This window comes from Cyanistes caeruleus, chromosome 21 (assembly GCF_971803275.1).
Source record: "Cyanistes caeruleus chromosome 21, bCyaCae1.hap1.1, whole genome shotgun sequence".
Classification (NCBI taxonomy): Eukaryota; Metazoa; Chordata; class Aves; order Passeriformes; family Paridae; genus Cyanistes; species Cyanistes caeruleus.
Window position 1 is genome coordinate 2,859,784 of NC_141721.1, and position 16,640 is coordinate 2,876,423.

General features: G+C 47.3%; 1 protein-coding gene across 22 annotated transcripts in view; it reads left to right on the top strand.

The window, feature by feature from the left end:
• The window catches only part of CAMKK1 (calcium/calmodulin dependent protein kinase kinase 1), a 75,761-nt gene that overhangs the window by 14,475 nt on the left and 44,646 nt on the right, over positions 1–16,640 (top strand). For 3 of the 22 annotated variants that reach the window (XM_086859029.1, XM_086859016.1, XM_086859009.1), the window contains 3 exons: positions 3,546–3,707; positions 9,543–9,656; positions 12,779–12,839. The exons of 6 other annotated variants lie outside the window; for them this stretch is intronic. The gene's annotated coding sequence lies outside the window, so the exon portion shown is untranslated. Of the gene's footprint in view, positions 1–3,545; positions 3,708–9,542; positions 9,657–11,430; positions 11,510–12,761; positions 12,840–16,640 lie in introns of those variants that run through there. 13 more of the 22 variants (XM_086859015.1, XM_086859008.1, XM_086859014.1 and 10 more) reach the window with 9 other exon arrangements.

Sequence of the window (16,640 nt, forward strand, 5' to 3'; positions counted from 1 at the left end):
CGTTTGGGGCTTATTTTATTTTAAAACATGGTATGTCTGAAGTCCCAACCCCAGCATCAGTGCTATCTGGCCTCCCCTGAGGTCAGACTGCTGTTTCAGGTGGCGTGGTAAGGAGGCACTTCTGCTGGCACAGAGTTTGTGTCCTGTGCAGGTGATGCAGCATAACCTGTGCACAGCAGAAATTGGGGGATTTGCCTGTATTTGGCTGGGCAGGACACTGGTATCAGTATGGTGGGGGCATTGTAGCCACTGGCACAGCTCTCCCTGAAAAGTGCTGAAAGACTGGTGATTTTTTAAATATTAGTATTAGTATTGTTGTTGTTGCTGTTGTTATCTATTGTTGTTGTTATTGTTTTCCCCTCCTCTCCTACCACCTCTACCTTTTAAAAAAATCAGTCCCTTGGATGTCTCTGGAGAGCTGGCAGTGGTAACTGCCTGACTGATTTATTCTGGTGTTTTAACATTTACTGGATTTACATAACAGCCAAACAATCTGTTTCAGGAGTTTAATATAAACCCAGCTCTAGTGAGTCACATCCATGTTAGCAGTAATGCAAAGAGAGGCAGCTGGGGGAGTGAGGGGGAGACTTTTTCTGGGTTTCTGCATGAGAATATATTTCAGGAATGGCTGCCTGAAATATCTCTGACACCTCATAGCTGAGTGATGCTGCCAGTTCTCCTCTTCCATCAGGGATTTGTTCTTAAACTTTGAAAGAGCAGTGGATATGTCACATCAGTGCTTCCATTGCTGCTCCCAGCTGAGTCTGGGGGCTTTTCCAGAGCTCCCCAGGCACTGCTGTGTGTCCCTCCCATGTGTAAAATACCTTTACATCTACGTGTGTGCTTGAAGGAGGGAGTGTAGCTATGGGAGCAGCAAGATGAGGCCTGTTAACAGAGATTTGCTGTTTGCTTTTTGAATTCAAAACCACGGAGCATTTGTTTGTGCCAGACTTTGTGGGCCTGGTCCCCAGGACGTGCAGATCAGCACAGCAGCAAGCGGGGTATGGATGTGTGCCAGCATTTCTGTGCCAGCATTTCCACCTGGGGTCTGGTGGAGCCCATGTGCAGGTTCTGGGGACAGAGTTTGAGCTCAGCTGGGGGAGAACTGGCCCTGTGCCCCTGGGCAGTCACAGCAAAATGTTGGAGTTGTTGGGGACTCCCTGCAAGGAGTCCTCCCCAGCCCCTTCCCTGGGGAGAGCAGAAGCCAGAGCCATCAGGACAGCTAACAGCAGGAGTTTCCTGTTGTAACAGATTGTACAGGGTGTGTAACCTGTTCCCTCAGGTCCTTTCCAGGCAGTGTGACTTTGGGATTCCCTCAGCTGTCTCCTACAGTTGTATGAACGCAGCAAATCCCTGGAGCAGATCTGCCATGGGCAGCCTGTCCCCTCCTGCTCCAGAGGCTCTGTCACCTCTCTTCTGGTTGTAATGTGATGGAGGAAAGTGGGCCTCCAGCTCGAGTTTTCACTTTTGAAAATCCCAAGCAAGATCCAGCTGGGTTTGAACAGCCTGGTTTGTGCTGCTGCCTGTGCTGGAGGTCGGCTGTTCAGCTAAGCAAGCGCTTCTCTTGCTGCAGCTTATTTGAATTCTTGTCTTCAGAATGGAAAATAAATGCTGGCTGATGAGATCTATTACAGCACTAATTTTAGAGCATGCCAAACAGTAGGAAATTGTTTTCAATCTTCACTCTCATTTCTCCTTTATTTCACCTCTCCATTTGTGAAAATTGCCTTTGTCATTCTTCTAAGTGCCCAGTGATGTCCCGCTCACTGATATCTTCAGGCATTCTCCTTCCAGTCCTGTTTTATGATATTTCTTTGTTCACCCACTTGACATTGCTGTTAGAAGAGCTCTCTCCAGGGTTCAGGCAGCAGTGTTGGCACGATGCAGGCACTGAGTGTTCAACCAGCTGGTGCGAGATGCCAGCAGAGCCCCTGCGAGCTGTGGGAGCAGTGGAGGCAGCACCACAGTGGAATTGCTTACCCTTGTGTGCCCAGGGCTTTGTAAGTCTTTCCAGCCCCAGCCCAGCCTGCTTTCTCGATGAGCAAGAGGGAAAATATGAATTTCCCTTTGCTCTGGTGAAGAATTTAAGAAGCAGTCCCAGAGCTTCAGTGTTTGTCCTTGGCACTAATGAAAACCTGAGCCATTGCAGGCAGCAGGTTAGGAATCAGAATGTTTGATCAGTGTCAGAATGTTTGATCAGTGTCAGAGGGAACAGTGGTGCACAGTCTGGATTTTTAGGACATGATTCCTCTTCATAGTTGGAAGGTCTCGCTGGTTTGAGAAGAGCTTGGATGCCTGGCTGGTGATCTGCTCTGAAACCTTCAAGGTGACTGCAGACACCAGTCCCTCCCTTAGCCCTGCTCCTGGTTCAGAGGGCTTAGCAGAGCCTCACTGAGCTCCAGATTAAAGCTGGTGGCACTGGTCCAGTTGTTTCATCCTGTGGACTTTTCAGAAGCTCTCTGGAATACATTTCATGATTTTGGCAACCACGTGTCACTCACAGCAGCTTCTGTGGCCATCAGCACAGAGACTTGGTGCCTGCCCTGGAGGGCTTTGAAAATCTTCTCTCTCCTGCCCCTGGCTCCTTCACCCCTCCTGCTCCTTCACCTTCCTCTCATCCCTTGCCTGGCAGCTGGCAGTGTCTTTGTCCCTCAAAAAGCTCTCTCTCTTACCCTGGCTTCTTGTGCTGGAGAGGGATAAAAAACTCCCTACTCTTATGAATTTCCATCCCATGCCTTTCCCGGGTGAGCTCCAAGCCCTGCAGCTGCTCAAGGTGCCAGTCCCCAGGAATTCAGCCAGGGAATGTCTTCATAGTCTGTCTTTGTGAACATGGCTGAGATAAACCCTTTACTGAACTAAATGTGGCAACAACTAATCCCTTGGAGACAGTCACCTGGGCCCTGCACGGTGAAAAGAGGCTTTGCTGCTCTGATTAACTACACTGGCAAGAACATTAACTGGTGGTTCTTTTTGGAAATGCAAAGCACCTCTCCAGGAGAGTTGAAGGGATTAGGTACCAGCTGGAATATTAAGGTAGGTTTTTTGCACCTTCCTGATAAATTTATAGCTTAAAGGTCTGGTCAGCCCTGGTGGAATGGGTGGTTATGGCTGAGTGTTCCTGGGCTGTGGTGGAGAGGAGACCGAGGCCAGCATGGAACCAGGAGCTTCTCTGGGAGGATGGTGGTGATGAGCAGCTCTTGGTCCTGACTGCCCCTACTGGGGTGTCTTCAGGGCTCTGGGATTCACTATCATAAATTAAACCCTGTCAAACTGGCCAGCCCTCCACAAAGGGCTGAAAAACCTTGCTAAGAGCCAAATGACACTGACCTTTTCCATCCTCTTAAGGCAAATGCTAAAGGCTGTGGAGAGCATTCCAGCTGTTTTCACAATCCTGGTTTCCTTTTCTCGGGGGAGAGCTGCACTAATTTCTTGACTATTACTTTTTAAACAGCACTTAGTTTTGAAAGCCTGAACTAGAAATTCTGTCTACATTAAAAGCAAAGTTCCTGTAGTTCAGTGAAGATTTCTTGGGCTGTGTTTTTGAGGTCAGGATTTTATCTTGGTGCTGGTTTCTGTGAGGCTCCATGTGCCCTGGCAGCCTGACCAGTGAGCATCACATGTGACACTTGCTGAAGAGAGCTGTGGACCAGCAGCCCACCTGACTGAATGGATTGAAACAGCTGCATAAACTTTGTCCATAAAATAAGGTAAGACCGAGAAAAGTTTAAATACTTGTATTAAGTATACTTTGTTCAGAGAAAATTTGAAAGCTCAAGCTACTTCCAAAATTCTGTTACCGTTCAACCTGTCTTTCTCCTAGGAAAACAGAATTTTCTATTTTAAGTAAATAGCACAGAGTTAGCTCAGAAGGGAAAAGATACAAGTGCCACTGTTCAAAGTATGCTTTATTGGTTAGATATTTATGGGAGACATTCAGGAAATAAGTAAACACTTGAAAGTATATGTATTATTTATTATTGTAGCTGATTAATTACCACTTGAAACCTTTTGGTTGGTGTTATGGCTCTCTATAGTCTTCACCAAGCAGTGCTTCAGCAGAGTCTAATGTGGCATTTGTCCCAGTTAAATGTTTCAGGAGGTGCAAGTGCTGCAGTTGATTTATGGAAAATGGGAATTTGGGGAAGGTGACAGTGTGGCACTTGGAGCAAGCACCTGGGGAAGTGAGTGAGATCTGGACCTGGGAGGAGTTTAGTGATGAGAATTTGCTGGCCCAACTTAGTGGAGAAGCAGCAAGGGGGGGTTAAGGTGTCTGACTGATGAAGTGATGACAGTCAGGAGTTTAAACTTGGCTCCCAAGCATTGGGCTGCTGGCAGGGACTTCTACTTCTTCACTGCTTCCACAGCAGGGGTTCCTCCTCCAGGCTGGAATAGGGAAATGCATGAAGAAACCAAGTGGCTCTTACCTGCCCCAGCCATGCAACTGGTTCTGAATCCATGAGCTCTCAGGGCACACTCCAGCAAGCTGCTGGCTCCACGTGCTCCCTGGACCCCTTGTTTGATGTTCCCGTATGTGAGACCATGCACCAACATCTCTATTCCTGCCCAGGTTCCTGAGCTGTGCCTGGAAAATCTCTTGGATTCATGCAAAGCCTGGTTGTGATCAAAGCACAGATCCCATCCAGCAGTGCTTCCTGAAGCAATGCACGTCCTTAAGCATTTGCTTAGCTTTAACAAGAATTAATCATATGAAGCATGTGTTGAGATAGTTACATAGTTCTAATCTGCACATCTTGGAAAACAGTATGATAAAATCACAGTGGAAGGGATGACAGGACTCCCTCTGCCTTCAGCAAAGTAGATGTCGTGCTCAGTGGGAGGAATCCCCTCTCCCTTGCTGTCACTGTTGAAACTGGAGGCCCTTTCCTCTGGCACTGGCCATCCCTTCAGGAATATGCTCATTTAACCCTTCTACAAAAACAGTTTGCAGAATGCTACAATCAGAAAAGTTCCTTCATCAAATGACTTCTCTGCGGGAGAGGAGTGAGTGGGCCTGGAGAGGAATGGAAGAGTCATAAGAGAGATGTATGAAAATGCTTTTTATGGAATGAATAACTTTTGTTCCGGAGGCGGCAGCGTCGTATTTAATTCTAATTTGGGGATTTTTGGGGAGCGCGTGATTGACGCCCAACGAGGGGTGCAGGAGGCTGTTTCTCAGCAGGATCTCATTCCCCTGCTCCATTTACCTGCCAGATCTCCTGCAGACACATCTCACTCTGGATGCCATCAGCCCATTTCCCACAGCACGTGCCTGCAGCCTCTCCCGGTGGCACACGGGGGGCCCATCCTGTCCCTGCAGCCGTGGGAACCACTCTGGAGTTGTGCTGTGCTCCTTTCCCTTGGCTGTGCCTTTGCTGCAGGTGAGCAGGAAGGAGCCTTCCTGCCCTAGCTCCATCTGTGGCTGTGCCTGGCCTCCCCAGCCCAGAGCTGGATGATGCTCCATCCGTTCCAGGCTCGCTCCAGCCAGCACAGTGTGCTTTTCCTTACTTTGCACATGCTCATCCCTGGCTCCCCTCTGTCCCTGTCTGCCTTCATCTCCCTGGGAAAGGACTGGCTCTTGCTGTACCTGGGCCCTGCCCTGCACAGCGTTGTGCCCAGACTCTGCTGGATGAGGAAAGGTGTTGCTGGCACTGGGGCTCTGTTTTCTTCCATAATGGTAGTCCTACCCTTATAAAAAGGGTCATTAAGGGTTTTGTTTTGCTGCAGTATAAACTTCAGCCAGCTCCTTCCTCTTCTCCTGTCCCTTTAATAAAGAGTGTGTATGTTAAATGCTGTGAGCCCGAGCAGAGTCTCATCGCAAAGTAAACAGGAGCGTGGGACTTAGGCAGGTCTTTTGTTACTGCTGTACAGGGCTTATGCTAATAACAGCTGCAGAGATTGAACCCAATCCCTCATGAGCTCTCCAAGAGTCTGATTAATCTGTTTAACAATGGATATGGGTTTTTGTTTTGATCTTTTCCATAGGAGTTAAATTTTTGTCCCTTTCAGAGTGGCTGTGGATCATGTAAGCACAGCAGCATTGTTTCCCTAATTGGCTTCAGGTTTATCTGAATTAAGTGGCAATTGTTCATATATAGTCCAGCAGAGGCAAATTGCAAATTCAACCCCTGGTGAGAAATCTCTATTCTTTTACTGTTGTTTATGTAAAGGCAGATGCTCACAGGGCCAGGGTGAAAACCCTGGCTGTGTCCTCCTGTGAGTCTGCTGAAAGACTCAGAAAACCTAAAGCTGTGGAAATGCAATATCAAGACAGTGATCATAGTGTGATACCAGTGGAATAGCGCAGAACAACTTAAATTAGTCCTTTGAAGTTACTCCACTTACAAATGTACTTTTTGTGCTGTACTGATGGAACACAGAGAAATCAGCTGCCCTGAAGAAAGGTTGTGCAGTGGGCTGTAAAACAGGCTGAACAGATTCATCATGTCAGGGGATGCCCAGGCTGTTTGCTGGGTGCATCACTGCTGCTGTGCTTGGGGCTGAGGTGAGAGGGGCCTCCCAAGGACACACCAGACCTGCTCACTCATGTGCTCACCAGGATTTTAGGAAGAGGGCAGGGGAACATCAGCCACAGATCTCCTGTTGGATCTTAAGCTAGCATTTCAAAGGCATCAAGGTATCTGTTGGGGTCTGTTAAGAAGGATTCTGGGGGGATTAAATCTTCTCCTCTGCATAGTTCCCTGCCCATGATCATATCCCACAGGTCGTTTGTGAAGATGAACGAATTTGCTTTGTGAGATGCTCATGTTCCTCCAGAATGGAGAGATATTTAAGCCTCATTAGTGGTTTGACTTAATGCTTTTGCAGCTTCATATGAGAGCTTTTGGGATAGTAACAGGAGGACGTGGTAAGTGCTTGGCTGCAGTCCTGGCACTGCCTGCACTGAGCCCTGCTGGCATCCTGCTGCCAGAAGCAGGGCTTGTGTTTGCCTTTGCAGGGATGCTGAGCTGCACAAGTGGCTGGTGCCAGTACAGCTTCACTCAAGTGTTGGCTGAGGCTGGGGGCACCTCCAAAGCTGACTTTCAGAGCCCTGTATAATGCAGAGTTGCCATGAGGTTTTGCTCTGCTGTTTCAGCACAGCATTTCCTGCCAGTGCTCTATCATAGCAGGACAAGATAAGCTGCAGTTACCCTGGTGCTGGAAACAAGAGCTTCTTCCTGGCCTTGGAGTGCTACTGCATTAATGTATAAAATGGATAAATGATTTAGGTAATGAAATGACTTGGATATGGTCATAGAGTGAATAAGATTTCCAGAGCCAATGTGCTTACTCATCAGATGACTCATGTCTTAGTCACTTTTAGAATAAGTGATTCTCTTTTGGGTGCTTCCAGAATGGGATGGGTGGAGATGAACTGAAAATTTCCACCCCTGCCTTTGATAATTTTTTTAAATAGCATCTAGAACATGATGGAATGTTTCATCAGACAGAAGAGGAAACAGCTCTGTCTTGCGAGTACGGTGTATCCCAGGAGATTTGCCTGAATTCCACAGCAATGTGAGACTTAAATTTTGCTGTTTGCTTTCTGGTCAGGCAGAGTGATCTCAGGCTTTAGATTAGACTTCTCAAGTTTTGTTCTCAGCCTACTCTAGTGAGTCCCTTTTGTGGGTAGGTGCAAGTCTGAGCCTATTCTCAAATTCCTGTGCCATCAGCAGTGAGTAAAAGCACCCTCCTGATACAGTCAACATTGCAATGCAAATAAAACCTTACTCTCAGCTTTTATTTATATGTAATTATATTTCTTCTATTACCAAAATATTGGTGAAATTGAACTATGGTTGTTCAGAATCATGCACATGTGTAAGCAAGTGAATAGCATATCTGAGAGCCTCGGGAAATTCCTTTGTAATCCACTGTAAGCTTTATATAGCAAGTAAACCGATTGGGTTTTTCTTCTTTCTGATCTTTCATCTCTCTGATCTCCCTGCAGCAAACATGATGTAGGCAATTCCTGATCTAATTCCTGATTAATGTAGGTTCCTGGTGGATCAGTTGAGCTCAGTGGCACAGTGTGATCTCTGCATCTTACTGGACCCATGTGGCTGCAGCCAGAGTGGGAGAGTCATGTAGGGAGTGACATGGGGCTTTGCCAAGCTGGATGTGGCTAAACGCTTATCACTGCTTCAAATGTTGAAAATGGGGCTGCACTGACTGCCAGAAACAGGTCTGGAAGCATGAGCCCAGTTTTGGTTTGTGTCAGGAATGATGAGGTGGTGTTGTTATAGATCTACTCGTACAAAGGTGCAAGAGTTTGGGAATCAAAAATTTGGGGTTCTCTCACTGACCATTGAGGTGGTGTCTGGGTGACCCTGAGCAAGAGTGGCTCTTCCTAACTCAGTGTAAAAGTGGTTTTGTCCCTTGGTGAGTAGGCACTATCTGTAAAACACAGGTGGCAGGTCACATGGCAGGTGACAGGCACTATGGAAATGTATTAGGCAAGATTTTCAAAAACAGCCTGAGAATTGGATTTTATTGTTAAACAGAACTGGTGAAAGGAAAGCTAAAAATAGTTTTCCTATGGGTGTCTTTTGTCAGGTAATGCAGAATAATTCCCAGGCTTGTGGGTTTTCAGTTCTCTATAGTTGTCTGTACTAGATCTCCTGGGTCACAGATGTGCAGGATTTTATCAACAGTTCCTCTCAGATAATTCAAGTCAAGAGGAATCTATCACTTCCTCAAGAAGTTTTCTAGTTTGCTTTGTCTCTTAATTGCAGAAGAAGGGTTTTTTGTGTCCTGTTTTAAAATGTTTTAAAATTTTACCTATTGTTGCTAGCCTCAAAGGCAAAATAATGGTACTAATATATTATAATACTATGATAATAGTAGTGATAATAATAGTGGTAGTAATAGTAATAATGTTAATGTTTTGCTGTTGTTACTGAACATCCTTCCAGATGAGGGTAACTCAAAAGCTGCCTCCAGGGGTGTCACTTCTCCTCACTGGCCACACAGAGCTTTCTGTGTTGCAGTGTGCCCTGGTGAAAGGGAGAAAGATGGATGGAGACCCCTCCTAAGAGGATGAATGCAATAAGAGTTATTTCTGATACTGCCTTGACAAGAGCCTTGCTAGCCTAAGAAACTGCAAATGTGGAAGAAAACGTCCTCTCCTTCTGGGAAAGGAGCCCTGGGATGGCTCCCACAGTAACTGGGCAGCTCTCTTTTAGACACATGTGAAACCCATTTGCCCAGACACTCCTATGAGCATTTCCACATGTTTTAGGCTGAGATTTTCTGTGTTGTTCACACTTTGGCATATGGGTGATCATCCCTTCTGGTGTCCTGAGAGCACAGTTAAAGTTCAAGAATGTGTTTAAGTGTTTTGCTGGAGTGGAGCCAGCATCTCCATCACAGAGATGTGCAGTGTGTTGGGAAACTCAGTGGCTGCATACAGACTAATTGTTCTGGGATGCAACCTGGAAGGTGCTGAGCACCCTGGCTGGCAGCCAGCAAGGCTTTTAAATACATGCTTTGCTTAGTTTTTTCACGTTGTTACCAGTCTTGCTTTTTGATTTCTTTCCCCATAGCAACTGGAGAAGGATATCTGAGTAGCCAGAGCAGTGCAATTCATTTGCCAGCAACACCCCAACCTGTACCACAGGGATGTCTTCCAGGACATGGGATACAGCTGTTGGGATCAGGTATTGCTAGCAGTGCCCAAGTCAATTGGCTTCAGAGTTTTCCTTCTTTGCTGTCTTCCTGGGCAGGGAGCAGGCCAGGCTGTGTGAGCAATGCTTAAACTGCATTTGTAAACCACATCCCATTTTTCCACATGTATTTGCTTGCTATTAAATTGCACAGATCACATTTCCTTACCACCCTTTCCTCTTAGACCGTGTTTGCCTTTCCCCTGCCTTGAAAATTTCAGCAGCAAACGGCCAAATTCAGGTTTTATTTGGAAGTTGTATCAGCTGCAGCAGAGCCCAGGACAGGGAAGAGAGAAGCCCAAAAATCCTGTGGAGATTGATGGCTTTTAACTCTCTGGTTTTCTGGGTTTTGGCTTTGCCTGCTGTAAGCAGGGGGAAGGTGCTGCAGCCCAGGTTGGAGGCTGGAAGGAGCTCAGATTGTGCAGAGATGGCTGCACAGTCTGATGCCATCAGCTCTGGCTGTGTCTCACTGGACCAGGCAAGGCAGGACTAAACCCTGGCTTCTCAAAAACTGTCTGGACACCTCCTTGCCAGCAGATTTGCTCCATGTTCTGCTCCTGTACCTGCCAGAAACTTGCCTTTTTCCACTGCTCCTGTGGCTGTGCATCATTTCTAACACTTGAGAAAGAGCCCAGCTGATCAAGTACAATGCACATTACTTGTCCTGAGCCATGAGAACAGGGGCACTGTTTTGGTGTCCCAGGACAACCTGGACCACCAGCCTGGGCAGCCTGGGTTCAACCTGTTCACTGGGGTGAAATTAGGGTGCCCTGGGGTGGCATTTTCATACTCGTGTTTTAACTAAAGCTGCACCTGGGAACTATTGTTGGCCCTTTGGTGTTGTAAAGCCTTTTTCACTCTGATAAATGCTGAGTTGTCATCAGCCTAAATTTCAGGGATAGCATTGCAGTGACTCAAAAGAACAGCTTTCTCCCCAGCAGCCTTTGCCTGGATAATCTCCAGTCACTGACCTCGGGGCTTTGAAAGTGCATTTAGGCTTAAAGAGCTAAAGCTTAGGGCTTCAAAGGAAGTGGGAAGCCTGCTACCCTTTACATTTCCAAGTGTGGGTTGTGTGTGCACGACAGGGGTAATTGTTGTGGTGTACCTGGTTCTGACTCTGTGGGATCTGTTGTTCATCCCCCAGAGCCTGTTCCCTCTGTCCAGAGCCTCGCCGCTGCCTTTGATATTGTGCAGGTTATCTGAGGACATGTTTTCAAGTCCTGGGGTTTCTAAAGACATGAGGATTATCAGAAGATGGAAGTTATCCATGTGGAAATAGAACAGATACTTAGAGCTCTGAATTTGAAGTCCATTTGTCTTGTCATACAGAGTTCACTGGTTTTGCCCTGTGCAGTTGTGCTTTGCCCTTTGCCTGGGGCTGTGCAGATTGGCAGAGCTGATGAAAACCTTCAGCCCACGGACATTTAGAGATGGGTGCTGGGATAATTCCCCTGGTTAAAACTCTTTGCAGAGATCACCTTGAATAGAAACCTGTGTTTGGACTGCTGGGAAGAAGAAAGCCTGCAGTGTTCTGTGCTTATGCTTTTATTGTAGATTTGCAGTCCTGGAACAGGTGGAAATTAATGTTTTTAAAATGCTGAAAAGACTTTTCACTGCAGCTGGCTTACAGAACTAAGCAACTTGATATATCCCCTGAAATACCTCCAGATCTCTCAAAGGCAGCTGAGAGCTTTCTCCTTATCTGGGAGGGAGATAAACCTCTAAGACCTGACATGTATAAATGCAAACTTGTTCTGCCTGGTGGCTTGTTCAGCTTGTTGTGGATGCTTTTTAAACAATTGTTTAAACAGTGCTGGTCGGTGCTGTGAGATCTGAGCCTGGCGAAGGTGCTTGATGCTGAATTCTTTTGCTGTGTTGATGATCTGTATGTGTCCTTTCCCAGATCCCACTATGCTGCTCTTAAACTGAATAACCAGCATTGTTCTGCAGTGGTTTGCTTTCTGTCACTGAATTCTTATGTATTGAGCAGCAACAGGAGTTCTGTGAGTACCTGGAAAGCAGAGTTAGCCATGGCAGTCAGTATAGAAAGTGCTAGTGAATATGCTGGTGAAGTGAATAAACTGGGGAGGAGGGCAGAGATGTCCTGGAAGAATCTGGGTGCCAATGTGCAGCTTGGGCTGAGCCTGTCTGTACAGCTCCAGGTGGCTTCTTCCCTCCTCCTTAATTTATTTAATTACTAGTGTATCTCCTGGGCTCTGCTGTGGAAGCAGGGTGCAGTCCCACCAGATCAGCTGTTGTGTGGACTTGGTTTCTGTTCCTCAGGGTGACAGATGGGGGTGTGTGTGTGAGAGCTGATTTGCCTGGCTGGCAGGCTCCCTGCTGCTCCAGAGCCTTCACTGCAGGCTGGGCTTACCAGGCTTAAAAAACCAGAACTTACTCTAAAACCAGAGGGCAGGTACCTTGTGCTGTGGCACTTCACACAAATCTGTGTATGAGCTCATTGCTGTGAATTTTGCTTTTAGTTCTGTTTCTCTTCTATTCCCTTTCCTTTCTCTCTGTGCCACAGAGGTGCTTTCCATGGGCTGCTTGCTGGTGCCCTGGTCCTGCTGTCCAGAAAAGGCACTGGTACCTGCACTGGCTTTAGAGACAGGTTTGATTTGAGTGCCCAGCTCTGCTCCCAGGAGATCAGTGGGGATTTGGCCATTGTGGAATATCAGCCCTTGCAGACTGAGAGGCTCTTCAGATCCTCTTGATTTCTTCATTTTCAGTTTGTTTATCACAACAAACAGTGATACACGGATCTGTATCATCTTCTGTGGCAATTTTGAGGTTCATTACGGATTGCAACAGAAGATGGCTCATCTGATACCAATGCCTTTCCCTTAGAACAACTAAAAACCTTCTTTTTCTTTAGCCTGCCATTTACCTTGCCATGGTACAGATGCTTGGAAAGCCATTATTGCAATGAAGACCCTAAATATTAAAGCCTCACTGCTTCTGAAGTAGTTATTTTGCTCATGAATCAACAGAGCCCGGCTACCACCTTACTTGTTAGTATTTTACAAATAATCTAAGCCTTTCAATTTTCATATAATCTGACATTCTCAGTTATTTTTTGAAGCATTCCCTCACTGACTGTTTAAATCCACCTCCAGCAAGCTGTGCTCCCTGCCACGGCTGCCTCCTCTCCTGGGAATCACGCTGCCTCTCAGCTCGGTAAGTGACAGCAAACCATGGCACTTCTTCCTCCTCTTCCTCCTCCTCCTCTCCCCTGCTCATGTTCAGCCCCAGGAGCCTGCTCCCTCCCTGGCACAGGTCCTGCACTGACCCTACATGGGATCCTCCTGTGTGAGCTGATGTCTGTGCCCACCTCAAGCTGTAGCAGCGAGTACTCTTACAGGTGCTGGTTGGGAAGCTGCTTTTCCATTGGATTTATGGGGATCAGCTTTCCCTGTATTGCATTTGGGGTATTTCCTGTACTCTTGATGGTGACTGGAAGAGTGGGTTGGGGTAGGCAGGCTCTGAGTTTTGAGTTGGTGTCAGCTGAGAGCAGCTTTAGAAATGGGTTTTTGTTCTCTGACACCTAACTGAGAAGGGGTCCCCGTGTTGTCCAGGCTGTGTGTGCAAATTAACATGCCAAAACCCGTCACATTGCTTGCCTTAGGGTCACTTGGAAGTGAGGCAAAACACCCAGCAAGGCTGCTGGTCACACAAGACTGGACCTGGGCTCTCTGCCCACACCAGCCTCCTCCACCCTCCCATCCCTCACTGCCATGGGGTCAGGAGCAGGGATCAAGCTGGCACAGTGGCCAGGGTCCTTCCCCCACAGGGCTTTTGTGTCCTTTGTCACAAGGGCAAATGGGATTTGTTATAATCTGAGCTCAGGTTGTCAGCAGAGTCGGTGTGGAGTTGGATGCTGGGATGTGCTGGTTTGTGGTCACTTTGGGCTGTTGCAGAGATGGTGAGTCACAGCACCTGGCATCACTGAAAGCAAAAACTCTGGGATATGTGGGCTGAGTGCCTCTCATTGCCTGTTCCTCGTGCTTTCCCAGCTGTAATTTGCAAAATAAAAGCAGCTCTGATGCTCATACACTGATAAAGAGCTTTAAAAGATTCAAGCTGAAGTGAATATAGTCCAGCATCAGGAGCTGATGCCCACAAGTCTTGCTAAACCTGTACTATGAAACACAATAAAACACAGCAGCCAAACCTGTCTTACCAAAGTCATTTGTAGCCAGGGCTTGAGTACAAAGGAGCACAACTCCTCTTCAGTTCTTTGGTGTTGTCCCCACCAAAGACATGGATAAAATGTGCCAACAGAGCTGCACTCAGATAATGCTCTGGCAGGGCTCCTGTTTCACCTGCATTATCTGGAGTGTTTAATGTCACTATCACTCTTGCTTAGATAGACTTGGCATTCCTCAGTGTTTTCTTGTTACAGAAATTTCCTTAAGTAGAAACTTTTTTCCTCAGAGTAATTTTTGGTTGATTATTGCTTATATATGCAATTAGTGTAATTGCATCTGATTATGCAAATGTATTTAACCATATAATTAGAACATGGAGGGATGAAATATAATGCAGTTGGGAAATCTTTTGTAAAACTTTCCAGGCTTGGGACTGTGTGCAAGGTGGTTGTTATCTCTTGAATTGTAGGTTGGTGGACTGGAGATATTGGTTCAGCATCCTGGCTAGTTTCAAAACATATTTTAAATACGGTATTAATTGCTCTTAAAAGTGGTTACATGGCCTTCATGGTGTGTAGATTCTGTTTTTCACATTATAGCATCAGGGGATCACTGCTGAGCTCAGCCTGTGTCCCATATGTGCATCTATACTTTACATCCAGGGTGATGAAAGCATCAGTCCTTCATCAGATGGAAACCCCAAATTCTGCCTTCAGCTGGGGCCTCTCAGGGAGAAGAGAGGAGAGCAAGCACAGAGCTGGGCACCCTGGGGTGCTTGTCTGTAGCTCAGGGGCAGAACTGGCCCCAAAATCCCTTTGGAAGGCACCCTGCCTTGGAAAGGACTGAGGAGGGGGAGGTAGAATGCTGCATTTTCCAGACTGTGGTCTGGAGATGTTTGTTGTCATTTAAGAAGTCTGGCAGGAGCAGGGGTCTGAACTTGCTTTTCAGATTTCTCACACAGTGCTTGAATTGCAAAAGCTGTTGTTCTTTCTCATTCCCTGGTTCCTGTTAAAGCTGTGCGAGGAGCTTCCCACAGGTCATCAAAGCACCTTTAGATCTGATTTTCAGCTGTGGCACAGCAGCCAGGCTCGCTGCCAAGAGCTGTGGAGAGAAGAGGGACTGGATGATTACAGCAGGATCGAGTGATTTCTCAGCAAGATGTGCTTGTCTGTACCCTGAAACAAGAGCCTTGTGAGCCCTAGGACAAAGCAAACATATAGGGTGTGTGCAAAAAGCACCAACACAATGTTCTTGTTTTGTTAATGTTGTCATGTTATTTGTGTTAATGTCTTCTGCTTCTAGCCAGAAATTAAAAAGTGATTACTGCCCCTTCCCAGGGAGGACACAGCCCAAATGAGCAGTCTGGTGTACACCTGCCTTGATTATCTCTGCAAAGACTGCAGGGATTTGCTTCTTTTCATCTTCACAGAGCTGCATTTTCTCATTGTCCTTTGTCTCTTGGTTTGGGCTGCCTTTTGGCCAGCAGTGTCTGAAACTGGTTTTCACAGATGCCAAGAAGCTCATTTGCTTCTCCAAGGCCTGATTCCTGGCAGCAGCAGTGTGAGAGGCGATGGGCAGGAGGCAATCTCACCCTCAGGTGCCCTGCTTGGCGTGCCAAGGGTGGGCAGAGCTGAAATTCAGGCCAACATGCTCTAAATTTAATCACTGCAGGAAAAATGGACCCTCTAGCTGCTGTCCCACCACAGCAGTGAGACCCATGAATGGCTGGTGCATTACATCCGAAGTTCCACGTGTTGCAGACTGCTTGTGGGGTTTGTGGCAGCTCAGATGTGGCTCCATGGCTGTGGGAGCCAAATTCCCCTCAAACTTCTCCAGACTGAAAATATTGGAGTGCCTGGGCTTGGGCCAAGTGCCTCCCACACGTATAAAAAGTTGATGGGGTTGGAGAAGGGGGCTGTGGAATTATCTCTCTCATATCAGGGTAGCAGTGCCTGGGGAAGTCCTGCAGAACAGGGAGCACAGGAGACACTCCAGGATGGAAATACTCCTCCTAGTCTGTGTTGCTTGGTGTGAGGAGACAGCTTTGGCTCTGGAAGGGACTTGCTGACCTGATATTTCTAAAATGTCATTGGAGGAGCTGTCCAGGACTTGGCAGCCCAGCCCAGGACATGCTGATTCTCTCCTTAAAGGGAGTTTCTGCTGCTGTTGACAGCAGCTGGAGCAGCTTCTTCACAGTGGCCGTGCTGCTGGGGGCGATGTCTGAAGGAAACACACACAAAACAGGGCTGGGTGTGCTGCCAGCTCTGCCCCAGGCAGGAGGGAATCCCTGGAGGGGCCTCACCTGAGCTGATGGATGCTGGTGATGGGGATGACATCCCCTCTGCAGGCATGGATCACTGGGATCTGGGACATGGATCATTGCACTGGCTGGAAAACCTGGCCTGATTGCTGACCTTGCTGGTGTGTAGAGCAGCACTGAGTAAAGCTGCTGTGATCTTTGGGACCTCTCTCTGTGACAGTGCCTGTGGGTCTTGTGTGGTCAAGAGGTTCCCAAAGGAGGTGCAGGGAGGGTCTCACTGGACATCCCTGGTGTCCCATGAGCATTTGAAGCCCCTGACTGAGCAGCAGCAGCAGAATCACTGCCTGAACCTTTCTGTTTAATGTAACTGCAAATTCTCATTGCAGTTATAATTCACTGGGATTCTTTTACTGCAATGGCCTCAGCATGGGGCAGGTGTGTTCTCAGGGACACAAAGGAGAAGCAGCATGTCCTTAACCTGGAACAAAGCCATGAAGTCACTTTTGGGAAATGAAGCTGGGGTTGCTGTGGCTCAGGGCCTTTTAGCCTCCCCATCCTTTTCTGATAGGA